Below are 23,132 nucleotides of genomic sequence, written 5' to 3' on the forward strand. Positions count from 1 at the left end.
AAACACTTGAGCAGCTGTAGGATCAGAACCCAAAGTCCTACAAGCAAGGATGCAGCACCTGGAAGGACGATTAAGGTAAAGTGAAAAATGCTTACATGGGTCCCATTGTAGTTCCTATTTAAATAATCCTATCTGAACTTAACCATTGTACTAAAAAAATAATCAAGTCTTGCAGGTTACTTGCACTTACGCAACTTGAAAACAAAATCTATCGGTTGAACCAGGTCCTTGGCACTACTCCAGCAGTTCAAAACAGGTCTGGAGCCAGCTTAACTGCCCCAGCCATAACTATTTTCACTTCTCCAGGAACAGCTCTGCAGGGCATAGACCCACTGAGACAGCCTGCACTTCCCTACTTCTGAACTCTGACTCCCAGAACACATGCAAAGAAACAAATGGCATGGGCAGCATGTACTTTGCTTTGCTCTGCTCTCTGCCTCGGGAGCGCTCCCCCTGGGCTAGGAGCAGCTGATTAATTCCTTAAACAGCAAAACAAACCCCAAGATAATTAAACAAAATGCTCATTGTACTTTTCCTTTTTTTTTTTTGCCCTTTTTCCTTTTTTAATTCTTCATCTTTGGAGGATAGAATCAGCATTGAGAAACTACTATTTTTTTAATGTGAACTGATAGGGTTTGGGCATGTTTGCTTTTCCTTGGTCTCTAGCAAATCAGCCCAGGTATCATTTTAGAGTTCCTGTTGCTTGTTTTATACAAACACTTTCTCAAGCTTCTGTCTGGTGAGGAAGTAATGAGAATTTGTGGAGTAATAAAAAAGAGTCAACATTTTACAATGTTGAAAACTGTTAATAATCAACATCAAAAGGCTTTAATCTGTTGACAGTCATAGAGTTGATTAATACAGCTGGCTGCCCTACTGGCTCTTTCAAGCTAACTGGAGGGTGATCCAAGATATGTGTCTTTCTACAGCGACAACTGGAAATGTTGAGGTAGCAGCTATCCAAAGCAATGGGTTGAACCCGAAGGCCCAAGCAAGCAGTAGGCCAGGCAGTATGTGTGATTTTCCCAGGATGATGTGAATGAATTAGGAGCAAAGGCACTGCCTCCAGGAGCAAAAAAACCCAAACAAAACAAACACCAAACAACAACCCCAAAACAAAACAGAACAAAAAACCAACCCTCCATCTAGCAGTTGCCTAGAGCAAGGGGACGGAAATTTTGTTTTTGTGTTCCTGTTGCCTAGAGTCATGTAAAACCTTTGCTCTTTTACAACTAGCTACAAATCCTGGGGCTGACTGGGTATTACCCTGTGTGAGAAGGAAGAAGAAAGAAAAGAGAGAGAAAGAGCCCTTTGGGGCATCGAATGGGCCTGAGGGCCACGCACAGGATTTGGGAACAAGAAACTGCTTACTGTCTGTTTATTTACAAAGAATTTAGAGGAAGGGCTAGAGCTGGTACTACCCCTTTGTCCTCCTGCTAATTCAAAGACTCCAATAATAACTTCTAAAGCCAGGAAGAAAATGTTATTTTCCCCTTTTACGACAATCAGATGTTTAGGGGGAGGAACACTCAATGTGCATCTAAGAGATAGGTGATGCCAGTTATGAAGAAAAGAGGACTTCACACCCTCAAACTAGACTAGTTTAGTTGCCAGTACAGTAAGCAGCCTAAAACAGTGCCAAGATAGGTTCATAGTCATTTAAAGTATAGTAGGTAACACATAAAAAACCTTATCTAGAGACACCATAAACTTGCAGCCCTTGCTTAGCAAAATGAAATGACAGCTAAGGTTCTCCAAACATGGGCTAGTCTCCTTCCAGGTTTGACTGAAAGGGAACAGAACAAGGACACCTGAGAAAGATGCTGATTTCAGCCGGTTTAAAGCTGCTTCACTCGCATAAGTTATTATCACATCCTGTCCTCTGTTTCTGCAGGTGCATGAAACCCCATTTCAAAGAATGATTTTCATCAGTGCCATATTTCGGAAGGCCAGGCAGCAACAGCGATGAAAACATGACAGACAAAAAATTAAAAGGCAACACAGTTACCTATTTGAAGGTACTCTTTTCATAATTTCAGCACTCACCTTCTCCTAATTTGCTCCATCTCTTTATCACTTCATGTGAACTTTGTCTCATGAAAAGATAAGAAAAATATTATGCACCAAATGATTCAGCTGACTTGCTATTCTGACACTCTTCAAGGCAAGTGGTATATAAATGTTATTAGTACAAGGTGAATTTCACCTTGCTTTTCGCCGCCCAATTTAAAAAATATTAGATTTATAACATTTCTGTTAATGTTGCCCTTTTCAGCTCTTGGGGTTTTGTTGGGGTTTTTTTGTTGTTGTTGTTGTTGTTGTTTTAATTTCTAGTTCCAGAATAATTTAGATAATTAGGAAAAATAAATTGCTACTATTACTTTAAGTGCATCCTTATCAATCAGAAGCACAGCTCAGCATTGGACTGTCATATCCAGTTTTACAGCAGTAGGGTACATCAGAAGTTAGTTTGCTCTGATGTTATAAGAAGTTTTCGCGGGAGAAAGAAGTCACAGTTGCTTGGGATATTTATAGTATTTAAGAATGCTTTTAAGTAACTTGTAATGGCAAATGCCATCAGATACTTTGTCATAAGTGGTTTTCTTATTCATAACATGTAATGCTTATTATGGTATGTTTCAAGCTAGGCTCACATTAAACTTTGTAAAAAAAATAAAGACCATGTCTGTATTACTGTATGAATTCCATTTGGATCTTGTTAATGCCACATTGTATTTTGATTTTTGTTTTGAATACAGCTCTTAAGTGGGGTTTTTAGCCATTAATTTGGTAGTGTAACACAAGATGGACAAACAAACTGGATTACGTTTAAAGCTCTAACACAGGGATCGATGGCACACGCTGAATGGTGTTACCATGGGGTAGAAAATGGACTTGTTACAACTTGACTAACCTTTGAATGGCTTGGGCAAGTGGCTTGTGGAGTGAGATTCCTGCTCTTCCAAGTGCTGGCCCCTTTCTCCCTTTCACAGGAGGCTGCCTTCTCCCACTGCTACTATGCAGCCTCTCCCCAGGAGAGCATTCTCTTGCCCCTGGGGTACGTGGTTGTGGATTGCTGCCCCAGCAAACAGGGAAATGGCTACAGCACACCCTGGCTTGGGTTAGTGGAGCAGGAGGAACTTGGAGGACCACCGTGAACTCAGAAGGGCTGGGATACCAGTTCTGGGATCTAAACAAGCTCCCGCTGCCCCAGAAGTATCCCAGATGTGGAGCTAACAGTTGGCAATGCACTGGAGAGACAGAGTTAGGAATTATTGACCTGTAAGTGATAGAATCAAATCACAACACTGTAAGTCCTCCTAGAACAGGACCAGACCACATTCTAACAAAAATTGCCAAATTGTACCAGATTTAATGTTTCGCTCAGGATTCTCCAGGCTAGAAAGCCCCATTCCCTTGGAAATGATAGTGGCTTCTCAAAACTACAGGTGTGAGGCTCCTAGCACTACTACAGGAGTTTGTACCTTCTTTCAAATAACACATTTCTGTCCTGTAGGTCCCAGTCCCACTTACCGTCTCTGGCTTTACCTTTGCTTCCAGCCCTCATACCTTCCAACGGCTGCTCTTAATCATCCAGTCATAAACATCCCTTCTAACACTTATGCTCAGCTGCCAGCTTGCATTTCTTCTTCTAGAATGGCTGTGGTTATTGATTATTCGAAGTTATACTGTAATTGGCAAGTAACAAGGGATTACACAGTTGTTTAAAAAACTTCCAAGAAAATGAAGTCCAAACTTCAGGGGCATGTAGACAAAAATTTTCGCAGTCATTGTTAAATAGGTTAAAAAGTAGGTCATTCTTCTTTTATTTCTTCTCTTTCCTCTGACGTTTAACATCATTTGTGAGGATTTTCCTTTTGTAAGTTACATAGCTGCCTTAATTAGCAGTTATCCCCCATTTCATGAAAACCAAAGAAACTGGCCTGGTAGCCTCTGGCATGTTCTCAGTTGACACATCTAGTCCAAACTCCATCTTAAGCACTGGCAGTATGATCCTCACTGGGAAGATGTAGTTCTGCTGATTTCTGAGTGGGTTTTTTTCTTTTATGTAGAACTAAGCAGATAAGTCTCTGCGTGGTGTGCCTCGACATGCTACTTGAGTCACTCTGGCTTTGTTGAAGGACTGAATTGACGCCCATCTTGGTTTACTGCTCTATTTGTAGCTGCCGAGTCCTGCCTACCACAATCGTTCCACAGCCTCGTAACTCAACAACCTGTCCCTTTTCCTGTCAACACAGCGTTTCTCTAAAGAATGCTGTTGACCAAACAAATACCTGCAGAGAGGATGAGACTGCTATCCCACATGTAGCTTTCTTAAAAAGTCAATCATCTGGTGAGGTGATGAGAATTTGGGGAATTCTGTGCTATAAATACACACATGTTTACAGTACATATATGGCTTGCTTGGAGACAAAGCCAGCACTCAGGAGACTTCAGCATATAGAGAGAAATATAAACAGGAGATGTTTAGTTCTGTCCTAGTGAATTATGTACCAGACACAGAGACTGGGGATCCTGAGGATTATTTTTGAAAAGTCGAATGTTTGAGTCCTACACCATTCCTAAATGGCCTAAGTGAAGCGGGGGCTGAAAGAAGAAAATTCATATTCCGGTGACAAAGGAGATCTTTATATCGCTGCTAGCTTACAGTTTTTAGTTATTGCATTTAATTATTCTTGAATTGTATCATATTAGGCATGGCTTATTCAGGTGTTTCTCAAGGGCAACAAGTGTTTTGTTTCAGCAAAGCATAAGGATTACCAAAAAAGTGACTCCCAGCAAGTAATAATTCAGTACAGAAATGTAGATTTCATTCAGAGGAAACTATTTTTAAGATGTGTCATCACCAACAGAACAGACTTGGGTTGGTATAAGCTAGTTATTAATGGCTTTCTGATGTTAGGCACAGTATAGGTCTGAATGTGATTAAGTTAGCAGGAATTCTGACACTCTTTGGTGACAATGACGTTGAGTCCTGAACTGAAAAACAGGAACATCTTAGCAAGAGAGTAGTTATTCTGAATAATTCAACTAAACTATTAGAAAATTTCAGGTTAAATGGAAAGGGCAGACCTCAGCATGAGTGATTAAAAAGCACTACAGCTGTTAAGATCTAATTATTAGGCAAAGACCGAGAAGCTTAAAAAACTCTTAATGTTGCAGTTTACCATTATCAGCCTTTTGAGTACCTTATTTCTAGGCGGTGGCGTGGTTAACCTCTAACTGTGGAGGTAGCTCAAATTCCCTATAATACTGCTTTAGCCGTTAGTAATACTATCAGCCCTAGCAGAATTCCTACACCTAGTTTTCAGCATATTAGTACAGGAATAATTTGTTTCTCAACTGTTACTTTGAAACTTATTGATTTTTCAGCCTACACATGTTTTTACTTGTTTGTGATCTTATCTTATTCAAATTTCAGAACCACACAATTCACCGCTAAGATAAAGAATGGAAAATTATCCACCCAGTTTGGCTTCAGACAAACAAATGCAACTCAACACAAACAAAGGGAGCTGTATCCAAGCGTTATTTGCCTGTGTTCTTAATATTTTAATACTTTGTGGAAGAAAGCAAGTTGGGTAACAAGCTGTTTTGACTTCATATCCAGTACACTTTCAGGTTTCTCTAGTCTCCAAAGCCAAGAATCCAGTCTAAAGATGCCACAAAGCTTCAGCATGCTTAAGGCAAGGCAGTGCCGTGCCTTTTTTCGATCTTTGTTGCCATACCTTGGAATAAAATAAAAGTTTTGCTGTAGATAAAAAGAAAAGCATGTCTGAGACATTACCTAAATCTTCTGCACCTATTCCATGTATGATTTATGCTCGGAGGAAGGAACCTTGGGTTGGAGCTTGTTAGATTTGCTTTTTCTGCTGAAACAAGCTCAAAGCTTGAAGTGTTTAATTGGAAGCACTCTGCTTTGATAAACTTTCATCAATCAGAGCTGAAGCCAAGCTCCCCAAAACGGGGCACCGCACCAGACAGGTCTCCAGTTTCCGACCCGCTGGCAAATGGTCCGTGGATACAGCATCCAAATCATCCATCTCGATACTGGCTGACACAACTTCCTCAAAGAGCAATTTGTGACTTTTCCAGGAAAAGCTCAGGCCTCACAAGTGTGGACGTTGGCAAGGGACTGTTGCTCTTACTATCGTGTAGGAAACGGGGTCAGCTTTGTAGAGAGCAGCCTCTTGACTGCTCTGGGTTATTAAACTGGCAGCTTGAGAGCCAGCCTCCCGCAGCCCCAGAAACCTCCTCCCGAGCGTCAGCAAGCCTGAACTGCAGCCCTGTGAAGGACTGCACTTTCTAGCTAAGTAAAACCCTTTCTGATTCCATGTCTTGTAGCGCACTTTCATTTTGGAGCGATTTGTTTGTCCCCATCAGTACCAGGGAGGACAGGACCTGACTTTCCAAGTAACTTTTGTTTGTCCCCAGCAGGACTTGACACATCTTGCCCATGTTATGCAAGGCTGTCCTACCCTGCATGTGACAGAACTCTTTGGCAAGATCTACTGCCACCTTTCTTTACACTCTTTCAATCCTGACTGAATGGAAAGTGTTTGCCAATTTGTGTTTTATTTTAATTTCCTCTGCACAGATCTGGAGAGTGCCTGCCTATAAATACCTGCTTATAGGGTGGTTGGGGAACCACTGTTTTCTCCAGGGATTAGATCGTGTTTTCAAGTCATATCTTGCCATGGAAACAGACAGGTAATGAAGGATCTCAGCTGGATTTCTCTGCATCAACATCTCAGTCATTCATTCAACCAGGTGGCAACCGGTCATTACGAAATAAAGGCTGCAATCCAAAAGGAGGGTTACGGTAAAAGCGGGATCCCAAAACCAAAGGGTTCACAGTTTAATAGAGATAAGCAATCTTTTCCAAGTCAAAATAAGCAGTGCAGTGGTACCTAGCAAATATGACAAGGACATTTTCAAGTCTTACTATAAAAAGTTTTCCATTCAATCCTGAATGTGTTTCAGACTAGTCTATGAATTAGAAAACGTATATTAAAACAGAGACCAGAAAGTGTGACTGAATTCTGATTCAGTCTTTGCAACTGAATTCCAGACATCATAGAATGATTTTCAAGATGTTACTCAAAGCAATGGAATATGTATTTTAAAGTGAGCTTAATCTTGCCCAGATTTTGCACAAAATCATTTGGAAATGCATGCTATTGCAATTTTTTATTACACCTTTATCTGTTACAGTATTCAAAAAAGCTATTGGAAATTAAAGGCTATGATCCTGCAAATATCACCATTAACTTTAATAAGACTACCAGCATGCTATTAGGGGCTGCTGAATCGCAAGAATAAATAAATAGAAGTTTTCTTAAAAGTCTTTGCTGAACGAGTACAAAACTATGTCAGCATTAACAATAAAATCGTTCAGATTTTTCAGAATGCTATTGAAATTATCATGAACTTCTGAATATACAGATCGATTAGAGCAACCAGCCAAAAAATGAGGGTTTTGGGAAAGATCAGACATTTCTTTGACAATATACCACACTGAAATGCCTAGAACCCCTGCAATGGATGTACAAGATTTGCCGTGGAACATCTCTCTGTGCTCTTGATCAGAAGAGACAAAGAGTATTCCCAAAAAATTCACCATATGTTTGACAGCCCTTAGTGAAGACTGAAGAAAGACTTTAGAAATCTGAGTTTGTCCAGGCAGAGCATGCAGTTTCTATCAATCAATCAGCTTTAGTAAACCTTGTAATAAGTCTCATTGCATTATTTTAAATATTATTCATATTATTTTAAAGATTATTAAAGAAACTTAATCCTTAATAGTAGTTTTCAGTACTGCCATTCCTGGGTAGGAATTACTAATTGCTTGATGCCGTTAATATATGTTAACTAACTGGAAAGTGTTGTGGAGATTAGAGAGAATGTCAGCAGAGAAATAATTTTTCTTATCTTTTGCTTTGCTTAGCCTTTTTTCCTCTTTTGCGTGAGAGAGTAGTGGTAGCATTTCGTTCCTTATCCTTGTTACTTCACGGAATTATTATTTTGTGTCTGATCATCATTCAGCCCAGTTTGTACCTCGCTCGTGACGCTGGCCCAGTAAAAAGGATGGTAGGAGCATTCTGCCAGAAGGTGAAGAAAAAAAAGCTATAGAAGGACTATGTAAGTGAAAATGTTTGAAAGTCAAAGGGAGGGCACATGTTTGACTTCACAAAAGAAAATGCTGGTTTCTGTTGCAATGTTGGTTACACAATCACATAAGGTTTTATTTTTAAAAGCAAGTAAAAAAATTATAGTGCATCAGCTCCTCGACTGGTGTAAATCAACATGGTTTTATTGACTTTGATGGAGCTATGTCGATTTATACCAGATGAGGATTTGGCCCACTGTATGGAGATATTTTTATTTCTCTTCTCACTCTATCAGTTAAGGAAAGGGTAATAATCAGCAAGCTGGAAGCAATTACGTGTGTGTGAGGAGGGGGTAGTTTCATAATAGCTAACTTGATATTATTTCCTGTAAAATGCATCAGGAGAATAGAGCCTGGAGCCTGCTGACCAGTTTGTTTTGTAAAGAAATATTTGTCCGAATCTGTTTATAATAATTTGTCAAACGATGGGCAGACTCGGCTCAAGCACTTGCCTTCCACTGACACCAGAGGCGGCAGTTCTGGTGCTGACCAGGGCACCGAGTGGCAGCTGGTGAGGAAAGACCCAGGCAAAATTTGGCTATCAATCACTTGCGTCCGCATAAATCTGCAGTAATTCTACCAAAATCAGTAGAAATATTCTCTATTTACAACAGCGTGCCTAAAAGCAAAATTTGGCAGAGTTTTCAACTGAGCATTTATAAGCTGTTTCTGGCAGCAAATAAGAATGGGGGAGGGGAAGATTATTCATTGCAGATGCTTTGTAAGATTAACAGAGGCTTTCTGGTGACAATAAAGTCTACTAACATAGTCACTTTTGGAAAATGCTTTTTAAAATGTGATTTGAGGGAGTTTTCTGTCATCCTTTAATTCTTAGAGCATTTCATGGTGGTAAAAAATGCTAACTGAGACCTCAAGTGAAATGATCGAAATGGTTCTCTTTACCCTGCGAGGCAGATGAGTCCCGACCTGCGATATCAAGTGCACTAAAGTGATTGATGGGAAGCTAAGATTTCTAAGAAATCATTTTGGATAAATGCATTTCATAAAGTTCAGCTTTAATTATTGTTAAGTGGCCATGCATTGACAAGGGAGCGGAAGGCAAACTAGTCACAACTAAAATAAATTTTATCAAATTACTTCTAAGTTATAACGCAGATTATTCTAAAGTACCGACACTAGCACTATTAACACTAAAGTATTCCAACCAGGTCTTGCAATATAGCTCACTCATCTGTTAACTTTGCTCTCAGCAATGATTTAAACATATTTTTGTCATGTTTTTAACTTACAAATATCATTAAAATTACTTCACGCCCTGTTAAAGTGGATGCAGTTATACTAGGCTAACAGTGCTTCTATCACTGTAGCTTGTACCCATATGGCTACCTCTTTCTGAACTGATCTACAGTTAAATCAATCCCAAAACCAGCATGTAGGTGAACCCTTAAGCATTAGCAGACAACTCATAAAAGACTGGAGAATACGTGGTTCAGAAATTACTCTGGAAAGATGCAGAAATGCAGTTCTTGTCCCGACTACGGAGAGCCCCGTGGAGCTGCGCAGCCCGTCTTCCCCGTGCTGGCCCTCTCCAGCCCTCCCTGCTGTCTTTCCCTGGGAAAGGTCAGGTAGCCTATTAATCACGCTCTTGTCTTTGATTTGCGGTATATATACGTCTACCGCTTCCTGCATCCTTTTGAAGCAAGGAACAATGAGCAACTTTCCAAGGAAAGAGTGGGTTTGCTTATTTTGGAGTTCTTTTTTTTAATAGCTTTAATATGACCTCCTTAAAACCAACATAAGATACGGCACCGTTTCAGCTGGGCCAGGTGACAGCGTTCTGACATCATTGAATTTAAATCTACTTTCCCATAGTGAATATGTAACTTAGGTATAAGCTGACAGGTTTTTTATTCTATGTGTTGTTACAATGCATCTTTCACTGGGTTTGTTACTCAGCTTTTCAGTTACTCATGGAAATTCATGGGGTGTTTCTTCCCAGTAAATTTCAAATGTATATGCTGTTCTGCACTGAAAAGACAACTGCAGGGTCATTAGCATCTTTTCTAGTGAGAATACAGACTTGAAAAACAAGTGCAGTATTGTAACCAGCACTGCCTCTTGACTGATTTAATTTCTGTGGTTATGTGTGTATATTTATCTACGTATATGTGTTATATGTATAAAAGAATTATTCTATTTTTTATAAATACACGCACCCAGATCCTTTTATTATTTAATATATTGCACAAAACATAACTGCGTACAGACAGTGTTCCTAGAATCAATACCACAAAATCAATTCACGCTAAGAATAATTTAAAAAGGATCAGAAAACTTTGAGCATGACACATCGGTGAAATGAAGGCAGGCTCTTTCATTATTTTTCTGCTTAGGTTTTAGATCTTTACAGAAAAAAAAAAAAAGATGAAAAGATCATTTTCAAATCTGGTGCGTGCTGTGAAGATGATGTCCCAACTAATTTTGATGTGGACGGAGATTATGACTGAAGTCAGGAATACACAGAAGATTAAATCCTAAACCGTAACCCTGTTTTCATAGAAACGTATTAAGGAAACAAAATAGAATGACATACCTAAACGAAAGCATTTCTAAGTAAGGCATCTGTCAGATTTTTCCACGAGGTGTAGGCAGTTTAAGATGTGCTGTGACAGTATTTGAGATTGTTGTGTTTTAGTATTGCTCAGCTTTCAGGGTAAGGGTGGTCCAAAGCCTGAAGATGAATTTCAGGGTCAAGCTGAGCAGTAGCCAGGAAAAAAGGTTAATATTATAGTAACTACCAGTTCATACACGTCGGCTAATCTTTAACTTGCAAAAACACTCTATGAGGACATCATTAAACCAAGTGAAGCTCGAATGTATGAATGAATTTGGTGTCATCGGGTATTACATCAATATCTGATCCTGTACATACTACTGGAGTTAGTGCTTAGCACAGCAGAACTTCAGGCTGTAAGCACACGTTCTCATAGACAACATCTGGGGGATGCGGTGCATCCCTCTTTGGTCATGATCAGGGACCAAGATAATCCTGTCACCAGATAGAACTTAAGTCTGCTGACAGACCTCTGAAAGGCACCTCTTGGGGTCCTGCAGGAACTGGTGCTAATCACTGGCTGCTTTATTCACCCACCATTACCCAGGCACGGGAGCGGAGGGACCCAAGGACCAGCTGAAACCCATGGCCAGGCAGGACTAGGGTTAAAAATGACAAACTACCACAAGTTCCCTTCCAAGTGCTCTAGCCTGACCTGAGAAGAAATAGAAATCACATCTTTGCTGTCTAAAATAGAGCTCAGCTATTTTGAGGTACGTATTTAAGGTTCTGGAAGCCTCCTAAGGTTTTTTGTGGATTTTTTTTTTTTTTTTTTAACTTAACATGTAGTTGATTTGTTTACCAGTTGGAAATAAATCTTTGGAAGCAAAAGGCATCCACCTCTTTTTGATCATCATGTGCCCGTAGATATTGTGAAGAAGACTGTAAAAAATAGGGCTGGAAGTGATCTCTGAAGGTCATCTAATCCATCCTCCATTTTAAGGCAGGTTGAAACAGCAAAGATCAAATTGCTGGAATATCTTCACTCACATTATCTGCTTCTAGCGTGCAGCCTGTGTCTGACTCCGCTACAAGGTTTTACAAAAAGAATTACTGCGGGACTTACAGCTCCCCGGGGAAGAAATGAAAACAGGAGTGGAAGTAACAGAATGACTTCTAACATGCTGTTGCTCAGCTTGGCCTCCAATTGAGTATTGGTTTAGTAGAACTGTTAATTAAAAAAAACTTAATTTGATTACTCTAGTTAGTCCTGAAATTTAAGAAGCTAGTGTCAAGGCCCACAGAGCCTGAGACCAGCTACAGTCTAATTACTAGGCTGGAATTTTTTAATTACTACAGATAAGAGTATTGGGGAAAAACTGTCATGATTCAGAATTCAGAAACCACATCCTCCCTATTTTCTAGCCATCCCACTCAGCCCCTGAGAGGGAGTGTTGAGAGTGTAGTAAGTGGAGGCAGATAACCACATCCCCAATCTACTGTCATCCTCAGCAGAATTTCCGATGTGCCTTCTGCCTAACGAAGAGAAGTGATGAAAACAAAGAGGATGTAAGTAACCTCACTCGTTAACAGGTGCCTTCACAATAATCACTTGTAGTTGGCCTTTTACCTAAAGGCAAAATTTCCATTGGCTTTTTAGCAAATTTCTGCCACGTCTCCACTTAGAAACCTCAAGATGAATCAGCTAAAGGCATGAAGACAATGCGAACAATTTCAGACATCTTAAAGCCTATGGAGATCCTCTCATTCGGGAGCAAAGGGCCTGCAGAGCTCTGATGGATCTCCCCTTCTGAATGTCACCTTTGTCGAAAAAGGCTTAAGATATCACAGTCGTGAAGTTACTGCCTCTTTTGCCAGGTAGCAGAGCAGGATTCAGGCATTTCTGAGGGACATCCTTATTCACAGCTTGGTGCCTTAGCACAAGCTCACCTTTATTATTGGCTTAGGCCAAAATGCTGGGCTGTGAACGGGGAGGGGCGAGGTGTGGTACCCGTCCTGTTCTGCTTGAGGGGGGGAGAGTGGCACCTTGGTTGTGATAATGCATTAAACTGCCTCGCTAGATTTGGCTGAGGGTGCCTGCCCAAGTTTTCAGTTGGTTATAAGCAGACCCTACTGAATAGCGTCAAACTGAAGCCGCCTGATTTGTAACGGAAACCTCCATCTTGGGACTGAACGCATTTTAAGGGCTGTGACAGATGGGCTGCGTTGGATTGAACAACAGCAGTTTTTAACGCTTTACCTCCCCCATGTCTGCTGTAACCCTCTTCCAGCGCCGTCTGTCCCAGCAGCAGGGGAAACAAGAGCAGATGCTGACGAGGGTGGTTTCGGTCCCGAGTGTGGCCTGGGGACTGTGGGGGCCGAGGCAGAAAGCCCCTGCTCCGGCCACCATAGTGTGCCACCGCCGGCACAGGGGCAGTGACCCCTGTCAGCGAGGTGGAGGAGGTGGGAGGTAGAGAAAGTGTAGCCGTCACGGCTAAACCTGACAGAGTCCAACCACGATGTCTCACACGGCTGATTTGCCAAAATCTTCTGTAGCTGCCTCACGCTGGCAGCTGCTTCACGCGCATGATAATTTGACCACAGTGAAAGTTTTTGCTTAAAGCAAAGCGTACGAGAGTGCTTGTGCAGCGCAGGCAGAGAGCAGGATGGATTTAAAAAGCTCTTTCACAGCTTTGATCTGAAAATTTTTGGGTTCCGGTAAACCCCTTTTGCCCTGCCAGCAGCAATCCCCACAGGAACACCAACATGGGCCCCGTCTCCTCCCTCTTGCAACGCCCACCCCTCCTTGCATCTGGGCTTACCTGCCAAGTTCTGTGCATCTCTGTGTCTGGCACCTATGCAAATTAAGCAATCTGTATCTAATTTATACCTGGCCATAAATATGGCTTCTGAAAAAAACACTGGCTGTAGGGGTGTTTAAAAGCATTAGGCTGAGTGAGCCTAGGCTTTGCAGGGAGAGCTCCTGCAGATACCAGGTCTGGGCACGGGGGAGATGGGATGGAGCCTTCTTGCTAGCCAGCCTGGCAAGAGCAAGTTTTTGTGGAAAACGAAGGTAACAGGTGAAGACCAACGAGCACAGCAGCAGAAGGAAAGAACTTCAAAGAGGGCTGGTCCTGGCAGAAGGAGGAGCTGCCATCCCATATTGTGTCCACGTCAGGTCCTGCCAGTCACTGAAGTCCTCTGTTGGCAGAGCCCTCCTCCTGCCAACCGGCTCCCTGGCCCCTCTTCCCCTTAATCAACCTCTTCCTCTGCATTGGATGCCCGGTGCCTTAAAACTGCCCTGGGAACGGGGAGCACCCAGAGGAGGAAGGGAAGGCTGTCCGCCAGCTGTGCATCACCCCAGCTCCTGGTGAACAGACGGAGAAACCGCAGCCCACAGCAGCCTGCTTGCCTGGAGCAGTTTTCCCTGATTCTCTCAGAACAAGTCTTGCCGCTCCTGATTTCTCCTGCTTTTCCTTCTCGCCTTGCCCTGCTCTCACCTCACAGGGAGGCTGGTTGGGAACCAGCATCCAGGTGAACCAGTCTGGGCAGAAAGCTATCCCAGTCTGTTGACCTCCTGCAGCAACTCCCCTTACTGAGGTGAGGGGTAATGGCACAGCCCGCATGGATTTCTGAAAACATTGTAGGAAGAGTAAAGGAGATGATTGGGAGAGGTGGCGTGGTTCTGGAAGGCAGGGGAGAGAAAACCAGCTGGGTCATGGAGGAAGAAAAGTGGGAAGCTCGCCCATGGGGAGAGGTCCTGACTTAGCAAACCTAGTGGCTGCAGCAGCACAGGGTTCAGCTCGCCAGGGCTGCAAACGATGGAAAGGGCTTGGCTATGGTGCAGCACTAAACAAGGTTCATCCCCAGCCTCAGGTCATCATTGGGGCTGTAGTCTTTACTTCTTCTTTCTGAGACACTAAGCAATATATTGCTACTTTCCCCACTGGACAACCATCAGTGTTTGCTGCTCTGGGGACGCTGAGAAGTTTGCAACCTTCACAGTTTCTCCTGTGCTGTGATCACAGCAGTGAGGTAAGCCTGTTCCCATGGGCTGGAAATACCTGCTTTGGAGCCTAGATAGCTCTGCCAGGTAACCCAGGCTGTGAGCACGGATGTCATCCACGCATACAGGAGGCTTGTCCGCTCTCCTCTCTGCCAGGGTCCTTCACCACCACTAAGGCCTGCACGGGGAAGGGGGAATTGGTTTCTGACCAGCTGTGTGTCTTTTCCACTCCCTTCATGCTCTTGCAGACACTTGCAGGAATGACAAAGGAATAATCCTGAGTCTGGATACCATAACATTATAGTTACAAGACAGTAAAAAATCATAAATGCATTTAACTGAAAGGCCAGAAACTCTGGGTTGAATGGTCTGCTTCTACATCTCAGCAAAATACCTCTTTCTAGCTACTAAATAAAAACTCATCCCTGTTATTTGTGAGAGCTAAACCATATGTACAGTTATGATGAAATGTGGGTGCTGCAACTAACTAACTTCTGTTAATTCAGAGCATGAATATCAACTCAAACTGATGGGTGGTAAGAGGAAAATATAGTAAAACATGTAAGAACATCCTTCTGTTACCAGAGAGTTTCAGGGTGGCATCAACTGTTCTGAATACAAAGTTTGGGCAAAATAGTTGACCAGAAAAAAGCAAACAAACAAATCCAAATACAAAACCAAAAGACAAGAACAAGAGGCAGACCACAGTGGCTCAAAGAAAAGAAATGTGGTGTTGGATTGTATGTCATACATGTATTGTAAAATAGGATAAATTCAAAAGGGATTGGAAAATTTCACAGAAACCACCTTGTTATCTATGCAAGTAAAAACCAAATCTAATTCTCATGCTGTGCTCAGTCGTGCTGTTCTGTGAGCAAAGCCCTTTCAGAACTGAACAACAAAAGTCATTTTAAGGTTCCTCTTACCTGCAGGGAAAGCCTGAGGCGGTTAGGAAGGAAGAAAATAGTAGCCTTAAGAGGTGCATTTGGCCTTCTAGACCTTACCTGTTAGTAGAGACCCTGAGAAAACCCCTAACCAGCTCATATCTAGTAATTCTGCAAGTTAAAGTACTAGGTTGTTTTGTTTTGTTTTGTTTTAAATCAGAGCAAGCAAAATAATACAGATATGTAAGAACTTCAAAAGTAGCTTAAAGCCATTTTTGTACTCTCTCCCTCAGCCCACACCTTTGGCTGTACCTCAGGATCTGACTATCTGTGCATAAATAGGTTTAAAGATCTGACACCAATCAGAAGTCTCCGTGCCCTGAGTTAAAGGTGCAGAGCCAGATATTCAGCTGATAAGAACTGAAGGAAATTCACTGAAGTTTTACACGCATGGAGTTACAGCAGCAGGCATCCGAACCAGCACATTCCCCTTTACTTTTATCTAACAATTTCCACGTTCAGCACCATCTGGTAGGTCATGGCGGCTCTTGTAGAGGGAAGGCGCTTAAACCGTGCAGACTTCGTGCTGCACAGAGATGCTTCAACTCGTTACCTGATGGGAAGGGATGAGTGGCCTGTAGCAAACCCTGTGCTGGTGCCAGACTTCTTCTGGCACTGGAGCTAGCAGGTCTCCTGTTCCCCTGCGTGCCTCCAAGGCACCAGTTCCAGGGAAGCAGCGCAGCATGCCTCCCGGTGGAGGCACACCAGCATCCGAGATGAGGCATGGAGCAGGACACAGGCTAAAAACTTCAGCTGGGTGTGAGCTGAGGCTCCTCTCCGAAGCTGGCACTCATCAGGAAGCAGTAAGCAAGAGCCCAGGGAGTGGGGTTAGGAAACATCCCTGCAGAGAAGCGTGACACAGCAGAGCTGGCAGCGGCCAGGGACGAGCCAAGAGGCAGAATCACACCAGTGAATAAGAGCCGAGAAGGTAAGAGCCAGGACAGTGCGGCAGCGGCAGGAGGTGGCCCAAAAGCAGGAGCTGGGAGGAGAAGACGCTGTACTCAGAGCCTGCATGAACAAAAAAAGTAGCTACATCTGAAAGGAGCTCCCCGGCTCTATCCCACAGCTGTGCTCACGCAAGTAACGCGGCAGAGGTGGCATTAAACGCTGGTGCAACACCGCCACAGCTAAAATGTCAGCAGTAGCCTAAAGAGGGAATTTCACTCTGAAAAATGCATAGCTGCGAAATCCATAGACAAAACTAACGTCTGCTTCTATTAGTACCAAAACAGCAGTTTGACCTAAATAGCAATTTGTTTGGCGTTGAAAGACAAACAGGAATAAGGTCCAAAATATGAGTCATTAAAAAATAAAAAAAGCCCAACAACATGTACGGTACTCCACAATCAGTCCCTTCCTGAAAGAAGGCCAAAAGCTGTACATATTTTGGAGTCTCCTCTTCCACAGCAAATCTTGGTGCAGCTTCAGAATTTTGGCTGACACCTTGATGACACTGAAATAGAGAGTCAGCCTACCAAGCACAAATTTTAACTAGGCAGTGGAGGCCCTTACTAATTCCAGTAAGCGCATTAGAATTACAGACTCTATTTACACTATTACAGATTCACACCACATGTTGTACTTACACGTGCAGTAGTTTTGATTATAAAATCCTTGCGTGCTTACTGTGTCCCACTCATTGCCTGCCTCTGTTTTGGATTTTTTTGCCGACGACCTCCTGGGTCATTGCCCCAGCAGGAACAGAGCTCTGACAGTGACCTGCCAGTCATCCATCCAGTCATCCTAACATGCCCAAGTGGGAAAGGATCAGTGAGATGGTCTGCGGTACTCCTGTCCAGACTGCAAAGAGATACCTCTGGTACACATACGTAGCATAGTAGTTCAAGATTACTTGTAAGATTACTAGCAAGTTCAAGTAATCGTTTTCCCTAATTGTCACAGTTCATAACTGAAATGTACTTACTATTCAAAACGCTTTCAGAATTACCAAGATAATTTAGCAATTTATGTACATGCTCCGCTTGCACACCTTGCAGGACTGAAAGAAAACACGCAGGCATCTATTCTCTCTAGTAGAGAACACCGCTCCTCAGCATCCAGCCGTAGTTGGCAAGCACTTTTGCAACATCATGCTTAGTTTCATTTTAAGACACTCAGCCTCGTGTTTTGTCAGCTTTCCATTTAACTTACTACTAAAATTGTTAACTTTTCCTTTGTTTGTTTCTTTGTTAAAGCAGTTGGAAGCAGGCAGCTCCACCCAAATTCTTCTTTTCATTACACCAGTGCCCTTGCAATGTTTATCTGTGTGTCAGCTTGGTGCCTGTATTCTAGTGTCTTAAACGTTTTGCCAGGAAGCTGTCAGTGATGTTCCCCTTCCTCCCTCCCCAGTAAGTTGTCTACTATTTATCTTCTTAATGTCACTTTAAAAATAGAGACTATTTATTTTAACAGCTATGTGTATATTTCCATGCTCACAATTCTAACTCCCTGAATATATTGACCCCAAAAAGTGCACTCCCTGATCCTGCAGCAGACCATGTGCGTGCAATTACCTCATTTACACAATCACAATAACGACACAAAATTCAATGCCCCATCTGGAAGACAGGAAATAGTATTTCCTTTCTTCTACCTTTGTCCATGTACGTAGTAGACTCTTGAGGATAAGCAGAGTCTCATTCCATGGGTGGATATATATACACACGTACACAATACACACGCTCACACAATACTGCAGACAATTGGGGCCTGATCTCTGCAACCAGCAACTCTGGTAAAATATTTTGCTTCAAATTTTGGCATGAAATCTCCTGCTGACTTTCCCCATCCTTGCTATTTCCAGCCCAGGCTGAGAGTTTTGGCTGGCACATTTCCACGTTCCGGCAAACCTGGGGAAGCACAGCTGAGCAGCGCGGCGGGAGGAGAGAGGCAGAGCCACCCCTCTCCCACACTTGCCCCATGGGCTTTGGTGGCGCTTGGGGCAGGTGATGGAAGAGCAAGACCTCCCAGCCATTTTCACAGAAAAAGGGGCAGATCAGGAAGAGCCCATGAGGACTCTGCTGCACCCTGCGACAACACATGAAAACTGCTTTCCTCTTCTTTCTGTTCCATCAAGTGCAAAGAAGAGGAACCTCCCAAAAAGCATGGATCCAAAAATCCCTGAGATAGTGTCTACAGGTAAAGACCTACAACTGCAAGAGGGGCTGGGACATCATGCAGGTCACGCAGCAGAAAAAAAGTGGGGCGGGGGAGATGCAAATGCTTAGCAGAAAAGACTTGCAACCAATAGGGAACGTCTGGGTTTGGGTCTTTAAGACTTATTTGTTGGCATTTCTGAAAAACAAGCGGGGAATGACTCCAACATATGTTCATGTAGGGGACCTCCTACATTACAAGCTACAAGGGACTCTGGAGGTGATCAGCTCCAAGCATTTGAGCATACTGATACCTTGTTCCTGCTGGAAAAGACTCATCCCTAGGGACACACAGACATTTCATTTTTTAAAGGTGGCAAGCTGCATTGAGTTGCAGGAATTATATATATATAAAAATATATAAATATATATATATTTAAGCATGATGTTCCATCTCTCTTCATACCTCAAAACCCTGTGCCACATTAATCTGCTCTCAAATAACGAGAACAAGTATAGACATTTCTAGAAAGCGCATTTAACATACATTTGTTGGCCAAGCAGCACTGCCTCCTCCTCCACTTATTTCTACAAATACAAGCCCCTCTACTGCAGAGGGCTTGTGACAGCGCAAGGGCAAATTTTGAGAGACCGTTTGTTAAAATGCTGGCAACGAGCAGTGGCATTGTGCATGCCACATTCCCATTTTACCGAGGAGGGGGGAGCCGGAGCCTGGCTCTGTCGTGGTGCCTCAAAGAGGAGACGGAGCTGGTTCTGCCCGTTTCTCTGGAGTCCCTACCAACAATTCCTGGAGAGTACAAAGCAGCCCCTGAAAAACGTTACTCCAGTCAGCACTGACCCCTAGAAGCTGCTCAGCTAAAGTTACCAGCTACTTTTGCTATTATTGTCTTCCAGTAACAGAGAAAACATGCAGGCTGCGGCCACACTCAGGCGGAGCTTCTGCTGCACCACGGGATGGTCCTGGCACTGGGAGAGGGAAGATGGCTGAAAAGAGACAAGAGACAGGAGAAACCTGGGGAAGAGAAAGAGAGGAGGACATAGGTGGTGAGGAATGAAGGAGCCGGATTTGGGTTTTTTTCAAGCTTGCCCCACTGTCACGTTTTCCCAAGCATGGGTCATTAGACCCTTCCAGTACCACTTACTGGGAAAAAGGACACATGGAAAATGACTCACCTTTGAGAGCCAGGCAGCCCACACCAGGCATTTCATGATTTTTTGAAAACACAATCTCAAGTGAAAATATTTGCAATGTTTCTATCTGCAAAGTTAATCTGTCGTTCTTATGGCTTGACAGTTTTTGCACTATTAAGTGGATCCAAAAAGTCTTCTTTGGTTTACAGAAGTAGTTCTTGACGGATTTAAATTTCAGATAGCTCATTCTGCAGAAGCCAGAGTACTACTTGGAAAGTTATGCTGCTGGGGAAGAGCGGAGCTGCTTTCCGTGTGTGCCAGAAACTCCTGGTGATTACAACAAGCATTGCAGATGTGCAGCTCCCTCCGAATAATTCGTTCTAATTCAGGCCTACCAATGTGAAATTTCATGATTTATGAGTTGTTCATGACCACAGGGTTTCGGTGCCGTAGCTGGGGTTAGGACCTCCAACAGGTCACACAGGGAGCTGTCTTTCATGGGAAGACGTAGCACACCAGCCGTGCGGCCCACGAGATGTTGGGGGCAGCAGCTCAGGGCCGGCAGCTCACAACACTCACCGTGTCACCTGCGGTAGCTGTCACGGAGCTGCCATGCGCGCAAGCCCCAAAACTTGGGTACCAATGAGGGTTTGTTTCTCCCCTCTCGCCTCTTCCCAACACCAGTGGCCATCTAACAGCAAGGAGAGTGCGAAAACTGAGGACACTAGGAAATAATTGTTTCCGCATTTTTAACATTGTAGCGTGGTTAATCCAGGCTTCCTTTTCAATGCTGTCTTGTGACAAAAAGGGCCAGAGAGTTTACCTCAGAGAGGTGCTGATACTTTCTTTGCGTTTCATGTCTTTTAAATTAGGTCAGTTTACAAAGCACAGCTTGGATGTTTAGCACTTTTTATATGACAATCTCGAAGCAACTGATATTCAATTAATTCACAACCTTGCTCTGATTTCAGATTTGTAATTCCCATTTTTACTGTAGACACTGAGGCAGAGAAAAGTTCAATCATCTGCCGAAGACCGCGCAATGCAGCGGCAGCAGAACTGAGAACAAGGACTCGGCACGCTGGATATACCCTTGGCAGCTTCGAAGCGAACAAGCAAAACCTGAGTTGAGGCAATGCACGCCCCCCCGCGAGCACTTCAGCTGACGTCCGAGGCCTTCTGAGTGCGGATAGGGAGGACAGATTTGCCCACTTTCACGCAGGGTTTTGCAAACCTCCTCACAGCTTACTTTTTGCAATCCTTGTGTGTAGGAATCTGTAACAGGACTAACGGGGGCCAGATAACAAAAGTTAAATCTGGAAGAGGGAAAAATTAAATTAATACCTTCTTTCGCACACTATCTTTTTCCAGCTCTTCAGTAAACGAGGTAAGCAGCTTGTAACATCCTTAGGAATGGCCCTACGAGCTCCGGCCCTACGAAGCTAAGTTAGGAAGAGATGTCTAAAGGGACAGAGAAACTGTATTCCTGAGTATCAGGTTAATAAAACCAAATGGAATTACCACCACCTCTTCTCCATGAACATGTTGGGGTGCAGGTTTAATCAAGGACCCGTTAAGGGCAGGAGAGGAAGACAGAAGTTTCATCAGCTTGAACTCACCTCTTGAGTTTCTCCTGATGTCTAAAAAAGACAAGGGGAGCTTCCCTGTTGCACCCTCTGTTGCATATGAGCTCCAGATGCGTGCATGCTATTTCCAGAGTCAGAGGATACAGATGTCATTAAATATGCTGGTGATGTGCTCCAGTCTATTGAAATTTTTTTTATCTGAGATCAACACCCAAAAAAAGTATTTGAAGACTCAGCATGAAGAGGGGAAGCAACTGCAATGAAAGCTATAAGTTCCCGTATTACCAAAAGAAGGTGCAGGGCACAGATTATACCAAGTATCGTGAGCCAAAAGTCCTGACAATTGATTCGGGAGATCTTGCAGGACCTCTGGAAGAAGCAAGCAACATTACAAAATGGTGTTTTCTTCTCACATGATAGTAACGTTATGAAGTAGCTTTTTAAGACCCACTCAGGTTTCCTTTTATAGCAGCCTATTTATACACTCCAAATTCAGTCACAGCTTCCACTGTACTGTACTGATTACTACAGTGCTCATTTCCTCATTCTGAATTGCACATGCATTTCTTTTCTCATTTTTTATTCTCTCCTTGTTATATGTATTAGCTTTGCATTACCTCCACCCCGTTGCTTAGCCTCTCCTAGGTTCCTTTTCTAGGGGCTTTTGTTTCATTGACAATTAAGTAATCAACAGTTCAGTTATTGTACTTAAATAAAATAAACATTTTAAGAAATGCTTTCCATCCTTGTTCATTTTTAAACACATGAAGAATAGATTCAACACAGCATTTGGGCAGCAGTTCAGTATCACTCAAGTTAAAATATCCTCCTTCACTCCAAACAGACCATGAAAAATAAGACTTCTTAAAATTCACTATCCTTTCTACAGTACCGTTTACTTACTCTGTTAGTGAGTGCCTAATAGCCACTGCTCCTTTTTGCTTACAGCATATATTATCAACTTCACTGACCTGTAAATCATTTGAAGACCGAAATCCAATTTAAAGTTTTCCCATTTGCACTAGACGCAAGTTATGCAGCAAACTTTTAGACACTAACAACGCACTTAGTCCAAAACTCCTGAAGTTAATATTTTTGCACTCGGATTGTTTAATGTTTGCTAAAAACTGAAATGTTCTTCAGCTGACTAAAAGCTTCACATCCTTAGAACGTAAAATCTATATATAAATGTGGTGGGCGTATGTGGATCTTTTCTCTCTGAGGAGGCTCTGTTACGAATTTCCAATGTTTTACGCCACCACCAAGCCTCTGCTAAGCCGTGACACCTGTTCAGAATTTTCAGCTTCTTAACCCCTTATTACACTTCCTACCATCCTCAGCAGAAGCGCAGGAAGTGGAACAGAGTCCTGTTGTCTTGGACTTGCTGTATTAATTCTCAACGTCTCCTTTTGGTATTTCACATTAATAGCCACCTGAAGGACAACTAACTAAATGGACGGACTTGCTTCTCATAACTGATGCCAGTAGGTGCTCTGGTTATCACGCAGACCCTGGCAAGGAAACCTACAAATTCCATAGGAGGAACATTAAAGATAATACTGTTAATAATAAATATTATTACTGATAATAATAAATGGTCTATACCAAAACAAAACAGCAAACTCTAATGTACTGCAGCTTGT

This window comes from Larus michahellis, chromosome 4 (genome assembly GCF_964199755.1).
Source record: "Larus michahellis chromosome 4, bLarMic1.1, whole genome shotgun sequence".
NCBI classification, from domain to species: domain Eukaryota; kingdom Metazoa; phylum Chordata; class Aves; order Charadriiformes; family Laridae; genus Larus; species Larus michahellis.